A 16,455-nucleotide genomic window follows, 5' to 3' on the forward strand; every position below is an offset into this window, starting at 1 on the left:
ACACGATCAAGGCAGCGTCCTTTTCGGATTCGGGGGCGTGTTTTGCTGTTGTCTCCTCCTTGAGACTTTTCGCAAAAAACACGCCCCCCGATCCGAAAAGGTCGGGGCATGATTGGAGTGACGGGACCTCTTCTCCAATGGCTGGCCAGCATTTACGAGGCCAGCCAATGGAGAACAGGGCAGAAGAGGGGCGGGTTCAAGCCCCTCTTCTCCCAAGTCATTAAATCTCCGGACTTCCGGTCTGCCGACCGGATGGTCCCGAGACCTAAAAATGAAACCTTGGCAGCTATGAGCACTACCCCTTTGCCTGTCATTATTGGCGCACCGAGTGCTGCCCTTCAGCCAAGCCCCAGCATCACAATATCTTCCTTAGAATTTTGTTGCCTTGCCTAGCCCAGCATGTTTGGGCTCCTGCATTCTAAAACTGACAACAGTAGCAGCAGGGCGCCCCCTACTGCGTCGTGTTAGCGTTTTAGATAGTCGTGTTCTGTCACATTCAGAGAAAGACGAGTAGACAGATGTCGCCAAGGAAAGCAAAACAGAAACAAGTCAGCGAACGTCAGGCGTCACTGTGATGCCATTTATGAGGATGTCCCAGTGACGCTGTGGCCTGACTCTAAAACGGACGCCATTAAATGGCCATGCATGGTACTATTCATTGCAATACAAGACCAGCACTTCCCGGTTTTTCTGCGCTTATTAAAATGCTGACATTTTAACTGTGAATATTTTTTTCACAGTTTTATAATTTGAGGCTTTTTTTGCAAATCAACTTGGTGCGTTTTGCTCCGACAATTAGGTGTTGTGCTCTTTTGGAGTCCTCTTTCTACTCCCTCATTAACCACACGTCATCTAACAGCGCCTGCTTTGCTCAGTTTACTGTACCATGCTGTTTTCCCGAGTGTGTTTTGAGTGGTTGTGTTAGGGAAGGGATACAAATAGCAGGCAGAGAAGGGCGCTTGGAAGGGAAGTGTGGTAAGGAAGGAAGGAAGGGAGAAAGCGGAGCGCGAGGGGGCAATATATAGACTGGGAAGATAAAAAGCCAGAGAGAAGGAACGGGTATGTAGTGACGCAAAGAAGGAATAAAAAAGTGGTAGCGAACGAGGATAAAGGGACAAGAATGAACAGGCGGCAATAAAGAGGGCAAAGAAGCACGAAGAAAGGGTGCCGGGCAGACAAGGAAGAAAGAGGCAAGCAAAAGTTGCAGGCATAGGAAGGGAGAAATAAAGAAAAAAGAAAGAGATTCACGAAGAGCTGAAGGAAAAGCCCACACGGGAAACAAGCACAGAACAAGAACCACACGATGAACTACACGAGTGAAGGATGGCGTAAACCCTGGATTCACTCTACTGCCCCCCGCATGCAGCTCCCACCTCCTCCCTCAAATAATGGACTGGTCTCAGCCCAGCAGCACCGCGCATGCGCAATCATGTTTCAGAGTTATTTCCTGTTCTGCAGACTCTCGCTAGACCGCAGCACAATCTCTACAAGGCACCGCTGTACTCACTGTCCTTAACCCTTCACTGCCTGTATCTTTTTTCTATTGTCCTTTCTTGACTCTTCTCCGCAGCCAATACTTTCATAAACCTTGATCACTTGTTGCACGATTTTCTCTGACGCCTCGAGTACACACATTATACTTAACAAACCCCTTTACGACATTGTTTCCCGAGCCTTCTTATTCCAAGTTGTGTGCCTTTTTGCATTTGAGGAATACTAGTCTTGGTGGACTGTGCACAGTAGTATTTCATGTGCTGTTTCCTGAACGTCCCCTTTAGGTCATTGTTTCCCGAGCCTTCTTTTACTGAGTTTCTTAATATATCTTTCGAGCGAAATATGTGTCCGTGGATTGTGCAGATTTGACATGCCTGAGGCCGGGAGAATCAAGGGGGAGTGGGAGGGGGTGCAATAGACTTAACAGATGCACGTCTTCATAAAGCGAACACGGGAGCCGACAGCAAGGGGAGAGGACAAGCACACCACTGCCTTTCTCCGAGGTCAAGAAGAAATGCCTTGGAGAAACGCAGTGTCCTTTTCGGATTCGGGGGCGTGTTTGTCTTTTCTCTCCTCCAGCCATTGGCTGGAGGAGAGAATGAGACTTTCTTTAAAAAACACGCCCCCCGATCCGAAAAGGACGGGGCATGAGTGGAGTGACGGGACCTCTTCTCCAATGGCTGGCCAGCATTTACGAGGCCAGCCAATGGAGAACAGGGCAGAAGAGGGGCGGGTGCAAGCCCCTCTTCTCAAAGACATTAAATCTCCGGACTTCCGGTCTGCCGACCGGATGGTCCCGAGACCTAAAAAGGTGGTCAGACCCTCACTAAAGTATATACTGCATGTCTCAACGAGACAGCGCAAGCGCTGCCTAGGCGAGACCTAAAAAGTAGTGACAACATAAGTGCAGATCCTACACAACACCCCCCCCAAACGCAGGGACACTAAACTAACCTTGACCAGTTGAGTCTTCGTGTTCTAAGAGGAAATACCTTGAGAGTCCATCTGCATTGGCATGTTGGGTCCCAGGTCTAGGTTCCACTGTATAGTCCATCCCCTGTAGGGAAATGGACCACCTTAGCAGTTTTGGGTTTTCACCTTTCATCTGTTTAAGCCATAGGAGGGGCTTGTGGTCAGTCTGAACTATGAAGTGAGTGCCAAACAAGTATGGCCTCAGCTTCTTCAGGGCCCACACCACAGCAAAGGCCTCCCTCTCTATAGCTGACCAACGTTTCTCTCTAGGGGTCTGCCTTCTGCTTATAAAAGCTCCTGGCTGGTCTTGACCTTCATCATTCAGTTGAGACAGTACAGCTCCCACACCCAGCTCAGAAGCATCTGTTTGGACAATTAACTTTTTGGTGTAGTCTGGACTCTGTAAGATGGGAGCAGTGCACATGGCCTGCTTTAGGTATTCAAATGCCTTCTGACAGCTAGCTGTCCACTGAACCTTTATTGGCATTTTCTTTGAGGTAAGATCATTTAAGGGGGTCTCTTTGCTGTGCTTTCACCTTTGCTCTGTTGATTTATTCAAAGCCTGGAGCTTGGCCCCCGGCCCCGAGCTCAGAAGGCAGAGCCTGTACTTTGGGAAATGACTAACACATCCCAGCCACCCCCTCCACCAGCTGATATGGCTAGGTTGGGGTGTGGGGGCAGATGGAATACCTTGGAATTTGTAAAACCGGACACACCGAGTGGTTTACTGGCAAGGCAGTACTAGGCCAGCAACCGCGTGTGGGCGTGGTCTGAACATCTAAGGGGAGGGGTTAAACTCACCCACACACAAATTTTAAGCTACTACGCAAAATATGCGCTTTCACTTCTTTATGGCATGCACGGGTGTTGACATTATGAATCACCTGCTTACTGGCGAGTTGACGAGTAAAGGGGAAAAGGCAGGAACACAGACATTTCAGCTGTACAATTAAAGCCACCTTTTTAATCAGCAGAGACAAAAAAAAGAGAGCAATCATATCATACAGAATAGAAAGTTAAATAAGAAGTGAAAAATTAGGTATTATTAATGCAACTTATTAGAAATTGTGTACAATATCCTACCTACAGGGTAGATTCCACAATAACCCTTGTCCACTGTCTAGTGCAGTCAGGGCTTTAAGCGGATGAAAAAAACTGGGTAGTCTCTCAAATTGGCGTGGCCAATGTAATTAAGGGCGTGGCTTAAAACACATAAACTAAAAAATCTGTGCTTAGCATAGTGTGCCGCCCGACTTGTATTTTGTCTGTTTCTGTTTCTAACACCCCACCCTTTCCGTAGTTGTTGTTTTCAACTAACCAATGCTTTTGACACCACTCCCCCGCCCCATGTCCCCCGCGTGACCCACCACGTCCTGCTCACTACCTCCTTTCCCATTGCTTGGCCATGTAAAGCATGACTAAAAACTTATAAGGTTCCAAAAGCCAGACCTATTGGCTATGCCAATGCTTGTTTTGAGTTGTCTCCATTGTGTGCATCTCTCCCCAACTCCGTCTTGCGCACTTTTGCACTAGTGCTTCTCCTCACCCCCCCCTCTTGCACTCACCCGTATGATGCACCCATTACTTTAGCCCACCCGTTCCCTTTATGTTGCATTCCCTGAACCCTGCGTTGCTTTTGTTCCTGTCCTCCCCCTGTTACTTGGCATCTCCTCCTGTTTGGCTTTAACATTCCCTCCACCCTCCCTCATGTGGCTTCACTGTACCCTCACCCCCACCATGTTGCTTCTGCTCCCTTGCTTGCCTGTTTTTAGCTTTAGCCCCACTGCACAGCATCATAGATGCTGTCCTGTGTGACTAAAATCTACTGGAAAAGCCAGCAGGTCACAAGAGCAAAACCTATTGGGTTTGCCAGTGTTTGTTATTTTATAGTGCCGCCGGTGTCACTGTGTTCCTCTTTGAGCATTTGCACCTTTTAGCACCTTTAACAGTGTGTCTCAGCTGCACACCTGACCCTGCACCCTCCTTTTTGCAACATTTATTTATTTATTTTCCAAAAGTCTAGAACACTCAGGTGTAGATTTGTGGATGCGCAACGTTCATAAGAAGTCACAGCTACAGTCACAGGGCCATTCCTTATTCAGACACTGATCGCCTGATGAGGGGAAGAAGTAGACAGGCACATGGTGTAGAGAGGAGAGGGAGCAGGAAAGGAGGGGTGGGGGGATTGGAAGCACTAAGGGAGGGAAGGTTGACAGGTGGGTAGGGGAGGGAATGGGGATATCATAGATATAAGTGACTTTAACCACAGTCAAACAAGAACACGCGACAGAGTCTATACCCATGGTTGTTCTCGAAGGGGGCTAACAATATAACTACAACATCATTTCAATATAATATACAGGGGACAACAGAAGCGTGTTCGACACTCCGCATCTGTGCGTCTCCACGTCTTTGTCCACCTTAGTGGACGAGGGAGGGGTGCTATGTAGGGTGCCTATGGTCTGTTGTAACGAGGGAATGATCAGTACGGAGGGGTCTCCCTACTGCCTTTGGTACTCATTATCACCATATATTCCTTCAGATTTCCCCATGTTTCATACAAGTCCCTCTGATTCTTTGGAGGAGCGAGCATGATCTTCACTGACTATCCATCACTGATGGGCTGTAAGGGGTATGACAATGTATGTATGTGGAGGGGGCGGGTAGTCAGCCAGGGCCCTCCCAGTTCCACTGGAGCATCGGCCACAAGCAGAGGGGTGGAGAACAAGGATCCCTCTAGTCCACAGGTCCACATGTATCTTATTCCTTGCGCCGTGTGTTGTGGAGTGTTGAGTAAAGCATTCTTGGTGGTATCACTCGAGGAAATGTGCAATTGGCCTGGGGTGGGCAGTGGTCCATGAGGGAGGACACAGTGATCCTAGAGCGGAGAATTCAGGGACAGCACGAGGGGTTATAGTTTAGTTGAGCATCAGCTCTACCACTAGGAAAGCACCCCAGACTCTCAAACGTCTCAGTCTTCTCTGTCAGTATCTTGGTGGTCCAGTTGTGTTGGACTACTCGATGGAGGTGAATGAGCCACTCATTGCACGTGGGGCTAGCGGTTTGTCTTCTGTGACATAACATAAATACTTTGGCCATTGCCACGATGTGGCCACCCAGAGATGAGTGTGGGAGCCTTGATCGGGTATGTCAGACGTGCCATGGTGGTGTGCTGGGTGGCCCTTTGGGAGACAGAGAAGTCATAACTCTGTTTTATATAAAGACACCGACACCAAATATGACTGCGATTCCTGACAGGACCAAACAAATGAAACAATATGATGCACATAACAATAATTTGTATTACATTTCCAGCAGCATTCATGGGCAAGAGTTGTGTGAGGTGCAATTTCAGAAGGGTCAAGCACCATTCACGAAGGATACAGAAAGTCGTGATTCCCGGAGGCCTTTATCATAGTCCAGGACCAGTGCCACCCAGTCTTTGGGGAAGTATTCCATGTTCAGGTAGTCTGTCACGTTCATCTAGATAAACTGAGAGTGGGGCCTGGGTGCAGGGTTTGAGGAGGACTCCTTAGGGGCAGAGGTGACTCCTGTGAACTGACTCCAGATCCAGAGATATTGCAGGATGGGCTACACCAGAAGCTCCACTGGCGGAAGGCAAACTGCTGTGTGTAGGCAATGCGCTAGCTGACGGTCCTTCCAATAATCTGATGGAAGGAGATCGAACTCCTCTTTGAGGGGGTAGAATCATTTGAGGGTGCCCCCACTGAACATCTGACCTGTTCTTCACCCCTTTTACATTCCACAAATTCCAACAGTAAGTCGTGTTATCCACTCACAATGCCGCATACACCACAATGGTGCTTTGTCATTTAGGAATGACAATGTATGTCCAGGTCTCCCCACCGCGCCATGGATTGTGTTTCCAGCTTTAAGCCGATGGTTACTCAGAAAGTAGACAGGGAGGGATACATGTGGGTCTCCCAGGGGATTGCGTTCTATTGGAACCCATGTTGAGTACCTCTTGGATCACACAGGCAAGCCAACAATTGCGAGTAAAGGCTAAGCCATGTGCGGCAATCGAAGAGATCCTGCCCTTGTATCTGCCCATAAAATGGACACTCGCGATCTGGGTCGGCGACCACTTCAGTTCTATAATCTCACATCTGCTTCCATACCCAGCACAAGTGCTTGGGCGACCCACAACAGAAACGTAATGAAAATATAGGTAAACTTTGTTGCTGTGGTCATTTCCACTCCCAGCTCTTTCCCCTAAAGTGACAGGTTCAGAAGTTGCTGTTTGAGAAATTCTTGCTTGCTGAGCTCTATGAAGGAAAGTAGGTTGTCTTCCAACAAATATTTGAGTCCTCTGTTGATGCAGACGCCCAGGTAACCCATGTCATGTCGGAGTTTTTTGTAAAGGCATTAGTGGTTACCCTGGTCTGGGGGAGGGCTTCAGATTTAATCCAGTTCATCTTGTAACTAGACAGTCAGGAGAATTTATTGATGATAACACTCATTAGCCTAAGTCGAGGTCTCAGGGCAGGATAAGAGAAGGATGTTGTCCTCATATAGTACCAATTTCACCTCATCGCCGCCTATTTTTATGGCGCACACTGTCGGAGAGAGACCTATTGCCATGGATAAGGGTTCCAGGGCTATTAAAAAAGAAATGTGAAGAGGAGGCATCCATATCGTTTGCCTCGATGGATCTCAAATGCGCCAGAGAGGGAACCGCTGCAGTTCACTTCATCCACTGCGGAGTCGTAGAGAAAGCAGACTTTGCTTATGAAGTCAAGAAGTCTGGCCATTCAACATGGTCAAGTACCTTTTCAGCATCTATGAGAGGGCAAGCCTTTCGTCTGAGTCATCTTTGACATGCCATAGCATATGGGCAAGGTCCGGAGGTGGATGCGGGAGTAGGGGCCGGCCACAAACTCTATCTGCCACTTGTCGATCAGTTGAGGGCTGACTTTACCCGACCAATTTAGCTGTATTTTAGTTTTCATCTGTCTCTCCAGTCACCCTAATTTCTCTCTGTGTCACCCTCCTCTCTTCAGATTTCCCTCTCTTTTCTCTCCATTTCATCTTGCTGTCCCACTTACTTCACCCACTATTTCCTCTCACTCTTTCCGCTTTGCATGATCCTACCCTTGCTCCAACTTAGCCACCTGTTTCCATACGTCCCTTCACTTTCCTCACTTCACTCTCATAGTTTTCTCACCTTACTCTCTCTATTTCCACCTGAACCTACTTTCTCTTTCTGAATTTTGCCATTGTCAGAGTTTTTTTGTTTAATATAGCGCTATGAGCAGGGCCACTGGAAATATGTGATTCTGCGGCTGTAGCTTATTCAGCATAATTATGGATTTGCCACATTATCTGCTGCATAACTTGCAGATTTTAAGAGAAAAAATGTTTCTGACTTAAAGGGATCAAAACTTACTAAAAATGAAATGACACGTGTTGCTGTGTCTAATCACCGTCTGCAAGTTACCACCGGACTAATTTGTTTGTTGCCAATTGTATACATTTTTAAAGATTTTTTTAAAGCTGTTTTAAAGTCGATGATGCTAACGATTTTAAACTTCTAAATATCAAAAGCCGATTTTATGACCAATCTATAACAGATCCAATTTTATTTCTTCACAAGGTCCATGTAAATCTTGAAAAATAATCACCAGACGAACACAAATGTTTTAAATGCTTTAAGTGGTATAATCTCCTAAACAGATTTGAGTTAAAATCGTTTCAAAAAGCTATGATGAATGGATTTAGCATCATAAATGTTTAAAGTTGATGATATGAGCTCTCCGTTAAATGTTTTAAAATCGTGTTTGTATATTTGTTGACCTCAGCCGAGGTCTATATCAAATAAAAATAAACTACTGTCACGTGTTGCTGCGGAGTGGAGGGCCTCCGCAAAGGTTGACTGGTGAGGTCCCAGTTGCCTATTGCGGCATTTTAGTGTTAAATTGGCACAAATGAGGTGTGATCTTTCCCAAGACAGCGTTAACATGTCAAAATGTAAAAATAATATAAAGTAATACTAACACAAAATGTGCCCCTTAACACTGTGTAATTTGCCTTCTCTTGCCGCATAATTTAGCCAACCCTGTCGCATGGCTTGGTTTTTCCCAGCCGTATAATTCTAGTGGCCCCATTCCTCAGTAAGGATTAGCATCACAGCAGAAAATAAAGAAAACAAAACATTACTTAGATGTATATCCTGATTGTATATGCATTTTCATTTACTTTTCTTGCAACGGCAATTTCATTCACACTGTTTCTGAGATAAAAATGTGTTCATCTCTTAATTACTTAGAAACTGGAGCTTGCACTCTTGATATTGTGGGGTTGTCTCAAGTAGCCCTTCCATTTGCACATGCAGAGTTATATCAACCACCCCCTGTGACCGCACCCCTCCCCCCAGGCACTTAAAATAGCCCAGTGTATTGGCATTATGCATAAAAGTGACATAATAAGGCTTTGAACTGAGCCTGCAGGCACGTGGAATTGTTTGATCAAGAAAAATAACAAAATATCTTTTCTGCTTGTGAATGGGCCTTGGTTGGGCCACGGGGCTATCCTGGGAGGTCCTGGCCCACCCTCAAGAACCGTGCCTGCAGGGGAGTCTGTGTCCTATTAGTATGTAAACCCCACATTTCTTGGTAGAGTTACGAAAGGAGGATACGAGCATCTGTGTTTGGCATGCAGGTGATGAAGCGTCTCTGCTCTGGGGACAGACGTGTGTCCTGGAGGAGCGCATGTCAACATGTTTGCCATGCAGGCGATGCAGCGTCTCTCCTCTGGGGACAGATGTGCATCCTGGAGGAGCACGTGTCAGTGTGTTTGCCATGCAGGTGATGCGGCTTCTCTCGTCTGGGGACAGATGTGCATACTGGAGGAGCGCGTGTCAGTGTGTTTGCTATGCAGGCGATGCGGCTTCTCTCGTCTGGGGACAGATGTGCATCCTGGAGGAGCGCGTGTCAGTGTGTTTGCCATGCAGGTGATGAAGCGTCTCTGCTCTGGGGACAGACGTGTGTCCTGGAGGAGCGCGTGTCAACGTGTTTGCCATGCAGGTGATGCAGCGTCTCTCCTCTGGGGACAGATGTGCATCCTGGAGGAGCGCGTGTCAGTGTGTTTGCCATGCATGCGATGCAGCTTCTCTCGTCTGGGGACAGATGTGCATCCTGGAGGAGCACGTGTCAGTGTGTTTGCCATGCAGGCGATGCAGCTTCTCTCGTCTGGGGACAGATGTGCATCCTGGAGGAGCGCGTGTCAGTGTGTTTGCTATGCAGGCGATGCAGCTTATCTCGTCTGGGGACAGATGTGCATCCTGGAGCAGCGTGTGTCAGTGTGTTTGCCATGCAGGCGATGCAGCTTCTCTCGTCTGGGGACAGATGTGCATCCTGGAGGAGCGCGTGCCAGTGTGTTTGCCATGCAGGTGATGCGGCTTCTCTCGTCTGGGGACAGATGTGCATCCTGGAGGAGCACGTGTCAGTGTGTTTGCCATGCAGGTGATGCAGCTTCTCTCGTCTGGGGACAGATGTGCATCCTGGAGGAGCACGTGTCAGTGTGTTTGCCATGCAGGCGATGCAGCTTCTCTCGTCTGGGGTCAGATGTGCCTCCTGGAGGAGCACGTGTCAGTGTGTTTGCCATGCAGGCGATGCAGCTTCTCTCGTCTGGGGACAGATGTGCATCCTGGAGGAGCACGTGTCAGTGTGTTTGCCATGCAGGTGATGAAGCGTCTCTGCTCTGGGGACAGACGTGTGTCCTGGAGGAGCGCATGTCAACATGTTTGCCATGCAGGTGATGCAGCGTCTCTCCTCTGGGGACAGATGTGCATCCTGGAGGAGCGCGTGTCAGTGTGTTTGCTATGCAGGCGATGCGGCTTCTCTCGTCTGGGGACAGATGTGCATCCTGGAGGAGCGCGTGTCAGTGTGTTTGCAATGCAGGTGATGAAGCGTCTCTCCTCTGGGGACAGATGTGCATCCTGGAGGAGCGCGTGTCAGTGTGTTTGCTATGCAGGCGATGCAGCTTCTCTCGTCTGGGGACAGATGTGCATCCTGGAGGAGCGTGTGTCAGTGTGTTTGCCATGCAGGCGATGCAGCTTCTCTCGTCTGGGGACAGATGTGCATCCTGGAGGAGCGCGTGTCAGTGTGTTTGCCATGCAGGTGATGCGGCTTCTCTCGTCTGGGGACAGATGTGCATCCTGGAGGAGCACGTGTCAGTGCGTTTGCCATGCAGGCGATGCAGCTTCTCTCGTCTGGGGACAGATGTGCATCCTGGAGGAGCGCGTGTCAGTGTGTTTGCCATGCAGGCGATGCAGCTTCTCTCGTCTGGGGACAGATGTGCATCCTGGAGGAGCGCGTGTCAGTGTGTTTGCCATGCAGGCGATGCAGCTTCTCTCGTCTGGGGACAGATGTGCATCCTGGAGGAGCGCGTGTCAGTGTGTTTGCCATGCAGGCGATGCAGCTTCTCTCGTCTGGGGACAGATGTGCATCCTGGAGGAGCGCCTGTCAGTGTGTTTGCCATGCAGGTGATGAAGCGTCTCTGCTCTGGGGACAGACACGTGTCCTGGAGGAGTGCGTTTCATTGTGTTTGGCATGCTGGTGAATCAGCGTCTCTCCTCTCGGGACAGATGTGTGTCCCGAAAGAGCGCGTGTCAGTGTGTTTGCCATGCAGGCGATGCAGCTTCTCTCGTCTGAGGACAGGTGTGCATCCTGGAGGAGCACGTGTCAGTGTGTTTGCCATGCAGGCGATGCAGCTTCTCTCGTCTGGGGTCAGATGTGCCTCCTGGAGGAGTGCGTGTCAGTGTGTTTGCCATGCAGGCGATGCAGCTTCTCTCGTCTGGGGACAGATGTGCATCCTGGAGGAGCGCGTGTCAGTGTGTTTGCCATGCAGGCGATGCAGCTTCTCTCGTCTGGGGACAGATGTGCATCCTGGAGGAGCGCGTGTCAGTGTGTTTGCCATGCAGGCGATGCAGCTTCTCTCGTCTGGGGACAGATGTGCATCCTGGAGGAGCGCCTGTCAGTGTGTTTGCCATGCAGGTGATGAAGCGTCTCTGCTCTGGGGACAGACACGTGTCCTGGAGGAGTGCGTTTCATTGTGTTTGGCATGCTGGTGAATCAGCGTCTCTCCTCTCTGGACAGATGTGTGTCCCGAAAGAGCGCGTGTCAGTGTGTTTGCCACACAGGTGATGCAGCATCTGTTTCCCATCAAATAGTGTGACAGGCTGTTAACATCAAGGAGATTAGAGACAAGAATGTGGACTTTGAGGTACAGTGTTCCCCGAAATGTGTTCGAGGATTGGGTGTACTATCGAGTGGTTGTTCGTGTGAGGTCAAGAATGTCAGAAAGGGATGGAAGTTGTGTCTGAGGGAGCAGTTAGTTCTCAGGTATTCCTCTCCAGTGTTGGATGGTCAAAAAATGCGGCACTTGTCTTAGAGGGGGGTTTCTAGGGAGTGAGGGTGAGGGCAGTGTCACTTCTATTCTGATCAGAGAAGGGGGGATGTTGTTGCTGGGAACTTCAATCAGAGGGGAAAAGGACAGCAGGGGAAGGGGTTTCGTGTTTCTTAGCAAAGATTTTGTGGTGGGTAATGTAAACCCTGAAGTCTGATGGAAGAGGGTACTAAGAAGAAGACAGGGTGAGCCCTTTGGGTCTCAAGCTAACTCCTGCCCTGAGTGGCACTGACTGGCACACCTGCCCAGGAAGAGCAGAAGGATGTGCATGAGGCTAACCAAGCCCCACAAGATCAGCTCTATTGAGGTGTGCCTAAGGAGGAAGTAGGGGGGCAGCGACAACAGTGCGGCTTGTGGGGAACCCCAAATCCCGCTGTTGGTAAGTGGTGAATGGAGAGATGTGGCAGGTCCCCAGTCAGCTCCTAAATGATATGTGGCATGTAGATTTTACTACCTTGGCCCTAAACCGCCCCCGTGGCCTCCGTGGGGAGGGGAAGTGCACTCAGATGACACTGACAGCGGTGATAAAACCCACCCTCATTCACCACAATACTTGAGGGATAGAAATAGCAAAATAGCAGGCGATGTGTGTCCAAGTGACACATCCTCGACTAACTCCTGCTTTCTCGTTCCCTGGGTCCAATGGGGCATATTATCAAGCCAGGCGATAAAATGATCGCTGCTTTAGCCGCAGAAAACTGACGCTAAAACGGTGATAATGGGCTTGATAATATGCTCTATGGAATTCCGATTGAAGCCCATGTTAAATGTGAAGGACGTCTAACCTGAGCTTCAATTGGAATTCCACAGAGCATACTGTCAAGCCCATTATCGCCGTTTTAGCTCTGTTTCTTGATAATATGCCCCAAAGTCAGCCCCTCGTTCGCACACCTGGGTACCTTTAAACAACTGACAATCTGGGCCGGCAACCGATTCCAAGTGTTTGCAAGTCAAAACAAGTTTAACAAACACCCATCCAGTATGGGTTGGGGTCTCCGTCGACACTGGACTGCAGCCTCGCGAGGATGAGGAGAAGCAGCAGCTCACTTGTATGCATGCATACTCTGTTGTGGTATGGGTGGGGTGTGTTGCCATAATAGGACTAGGGTCTCCGTCGACACTGGACTGCAGCCTCGCGAGGATGAGGAGAAGCAGCAGCTCACTTGTATGCATGCATACTCTGTGGTGGTATGGGGGGGGGTGTGTTGCCATAATGGGACTAGGGTCTCCGCCGACACTGGACTGCAGCCTTGCGAGGGTGAGGAGAAGCAGCAGCTCACTTTGGAGGGTTTGTCGATCCTATAGTGAAACAAGTGTTCCCATAGTCTGCGGTCCCCCGCGACGCTGCCAGCAGGGCGTGCATTATTAGAACCACAGTTCCTGCTCCTGGGGACATAGGTTCCTGCAGGCGAGCAGTGATGGAGCGCCCTACACTGGTGTCAACATTTGTGAAATACACAAAGTCAGTTGAGACCTTCTGAGCACCGCAGCTCCTTGCAGAGGGAGGCCGGACTGACTGACGAACCCATAGGCCGGCGCGATGCCCACCCGGGTGACGAGCTGGACCACTCGATCTGCTGTGCAGGCGACTGAGATAACTGCTTTCAGGCCCTTTTGATTAATACATTGTCAGTAAGGGATTTTATATCTTTCAATGAAGAATTAAAGTATTTCGGCTACCTGTGTTGAAGTTCTGATGTGTGTTTTGCTCTTTCACTCTTAGCATGTTCACTTGTGTCATAAACTGCGTGGTGCTGGATAACGCGAGGTGTGGACGTTGCTTATGTGTTGCTGCTGGGTGGCTGTTGTTTCTTGCGAGTCCCTTCACCTTGAGTTATCCATCTGGATGCAAGCGAGCCCCCTCCACCAGGTTCCTCCACCAGGTTCCTCCACCTGGCTCTTCTTCCACTGAAACTCAACATTACACCCCTCTGGAGGGATTCGCTTCCTCCGGTTCTGGTTTGTTGGACTGAGGTTTTGCTCTCTTGGGGGCATATTATCAAGAAACAGAGGGGCAGATTTATGAGCCCCTTGCGCCTCATTTACGCCGCCGTTGCGTCACTTTTGTGACGCAGCGGCGGCGCAAATCCTGCGCCATGCTGCGGGGTATTTACAACGTGACGCATCTGGGAGATGCGTCACGTTGTAAAGCCCTGCGCCAGCAGTAGGCGTACCTGTGCAGGGGGGTGCGTTCCGTCGCAGGAACGCCTCCTAAAAGTGGCTGAGTGAAATCTACAAGATTTCACTCAGTCACTTTTGAGCCCATGCTGCGTCAAAACCCTGCGCCTGCTTGAAGCAGGCGTAAGGATTGACGCAGCATTGTAATGATAGGGCACCCCCGAGCCTTGCTGGAGCTGCGTCGCGCTTGCGACGCAACTCCAGCAATGCGCCGCCTTTCCGACAGGAGATGCGTCACGCATCTGCCCATCCGAGTGCCACGGTGCGCCGCATTGTAAATGCGGCGCATCAATGGTGGCGCATGGGTGGGCAGATGCGTCGCAACTCTTCTGGCGCATCTCTGCTGATTAGCAGAGATGCGCCAGACTTCATAAATCTGCCCCAGAGTTCAAATTATCGCCGCTTTAGCGGCAGAAAACTGTAGCTAAAGCGGCGATAATGGGCTTGATAATATGCCCTTGAGAATTCCCATAGAAGCCCATGTTTTGGTGACAACATGGGCTTATTATCAAGCCCATTATCGCCGCTTTAGCTACAGTTTTCTGCCGCTAAAGCGGCGATAATTTTAACTCTATGCTTGATAATATGCCCCTATGTTTCGATCTACGAGCACCTCTTACACAGGAGGAATGAGCCGCTCTGGTAACATATTTTTGTGCACAGGCGCGGATATTTGTTTGAGGCCTTTAAAGACGGCACCTAGGATGACACTCTCCCCCATACCCACCCCGGGCATGCATTCTCGGTTTGTATACGGTAGTCGTTCTTGCCACATCTGGGGAACTGCTCACGGCAGTGGTTTGAGGGCGCCTGACCCCGACTCCCACACACGGGCAGGATTTCCCCTCTAGAACACTTAAAGCAAGAGCAAATGGGCGGGGGGGGGGGGAGGTTGACAGTTTATTATGGGTTCGTGTGTTACAAATACAAAATAAAAAAATGGTATGTTAACTCCTCATAAATAGCCAGCACGGTTCATACCTGGCTTCTGTCATGCTGTGTAACCTCTTGTTGGTATGCAACAATACAATCTTTTAAAAGCATATAGCAGTGTTTCAGTTCAATGCATTCGATCACAGCATTGCATGGACATATATTTGAAGTGAAAATTTCTAAATATGAACTTTAAAACATGAATTTACCCTCTCTTTTGAAAATACTAGAAGGGAACAAAGTGAACCAGTGATCTGGTGTCCCTTACATCATGGCCACTATTATTGTTATGGATGGTGGAACATTCCAGGCTAATAAAACATACAAGTGTTTTTTGTACATAGTCCATCTTAAACTGAATTACTTGAAAGTGCTATTAAATGTCACTATCAAGTCAATTAGACTCAAGAATTAAATTTATTGGACTAAGATCACACACTTTAGCCATGCAGGAAATCTGGGATTCAAACCCAGGCTTCCCGGTCACACATAGTGCACAAAAGCCACTGACTAAAGTAATTTATTTATCTCAATACCTTTGAAACCACAAGGCAGTGCTTTTGTATCATTCTTGAAGCTGGGTAGTATACTGTGTTACAGAAATACACATCACAGGTAATCTGACACAACATCAAAAACAAAACAGCTCCATAATGAAGGGAAATATATAGAAAAAGATAATGCCTCGGGACTGATACTCTCACATAAGTTTAGGCGAAGAGATAGATAAATTATCTCTCCCCTAGAGTAATATTTATTTCTCCAACAGAACCTGTATTATTGAATTTTGTGACCAAGTCAACGGCGATTCAAATGAAAACCAAAAGTATATAAGTTAACTTTTTATAAGTGTAAGGATATTTATTTTATACCACACTTTTTTGAAATTCTTTTATAATTCTTTTGTTTTTAGACATATATATACAAACAAATACAATATTTACATTACTTACATATAGCAAAACCACTAAACATATACATATCAACAAACGCCCTTTTTAATATACCAGGATGCTTATGGGCTTTTTTTGAAACAGCATTCCTATATATCGAAGATCACTACTACAGACGCACTACGAGATTTTGTCGTTTACAATCTCCTAATTATTTTGAGTGCTCTTTCACAAATCAGTCAAAACATAAATCATAATCCAGCGAGTGTCTTCAAAATAAATGTCGACGCGTTTCAGCCAAATAACTCTTTTGGCCTCATCAGGACTAGGGCATCCGAACAAATAATTTACAACCTGTAAGAACAAATTAATTGTCCCTATTAATATCCATCTTATCTCTATATAAATTATATACACAGGAGCACAAGGAACAATATTAAAAAACACTATATTACAATTATATTACAACAGTTCAAAACTGAAGTGGCGGCTCATACAAAAAACCGAAGACCTTTAAATAAAACACCCAGGGTGTATGACAACCTTATAACCCAATCTG

This window comes from Triturus cristatus, chromosome 7 (genome assembly GCF_964204655.1).
Source record: "Triturus cristatus chromosome 7, aTriCri1.1, whole genome shotgun sequence".
Classification (NCBI taxonomy): domain Eukaryota; kingdom Metazoa; phylum Chordata; class Amphibia; order Caudata; family Salamandridae; genus Triturus; species Triturus cristatus.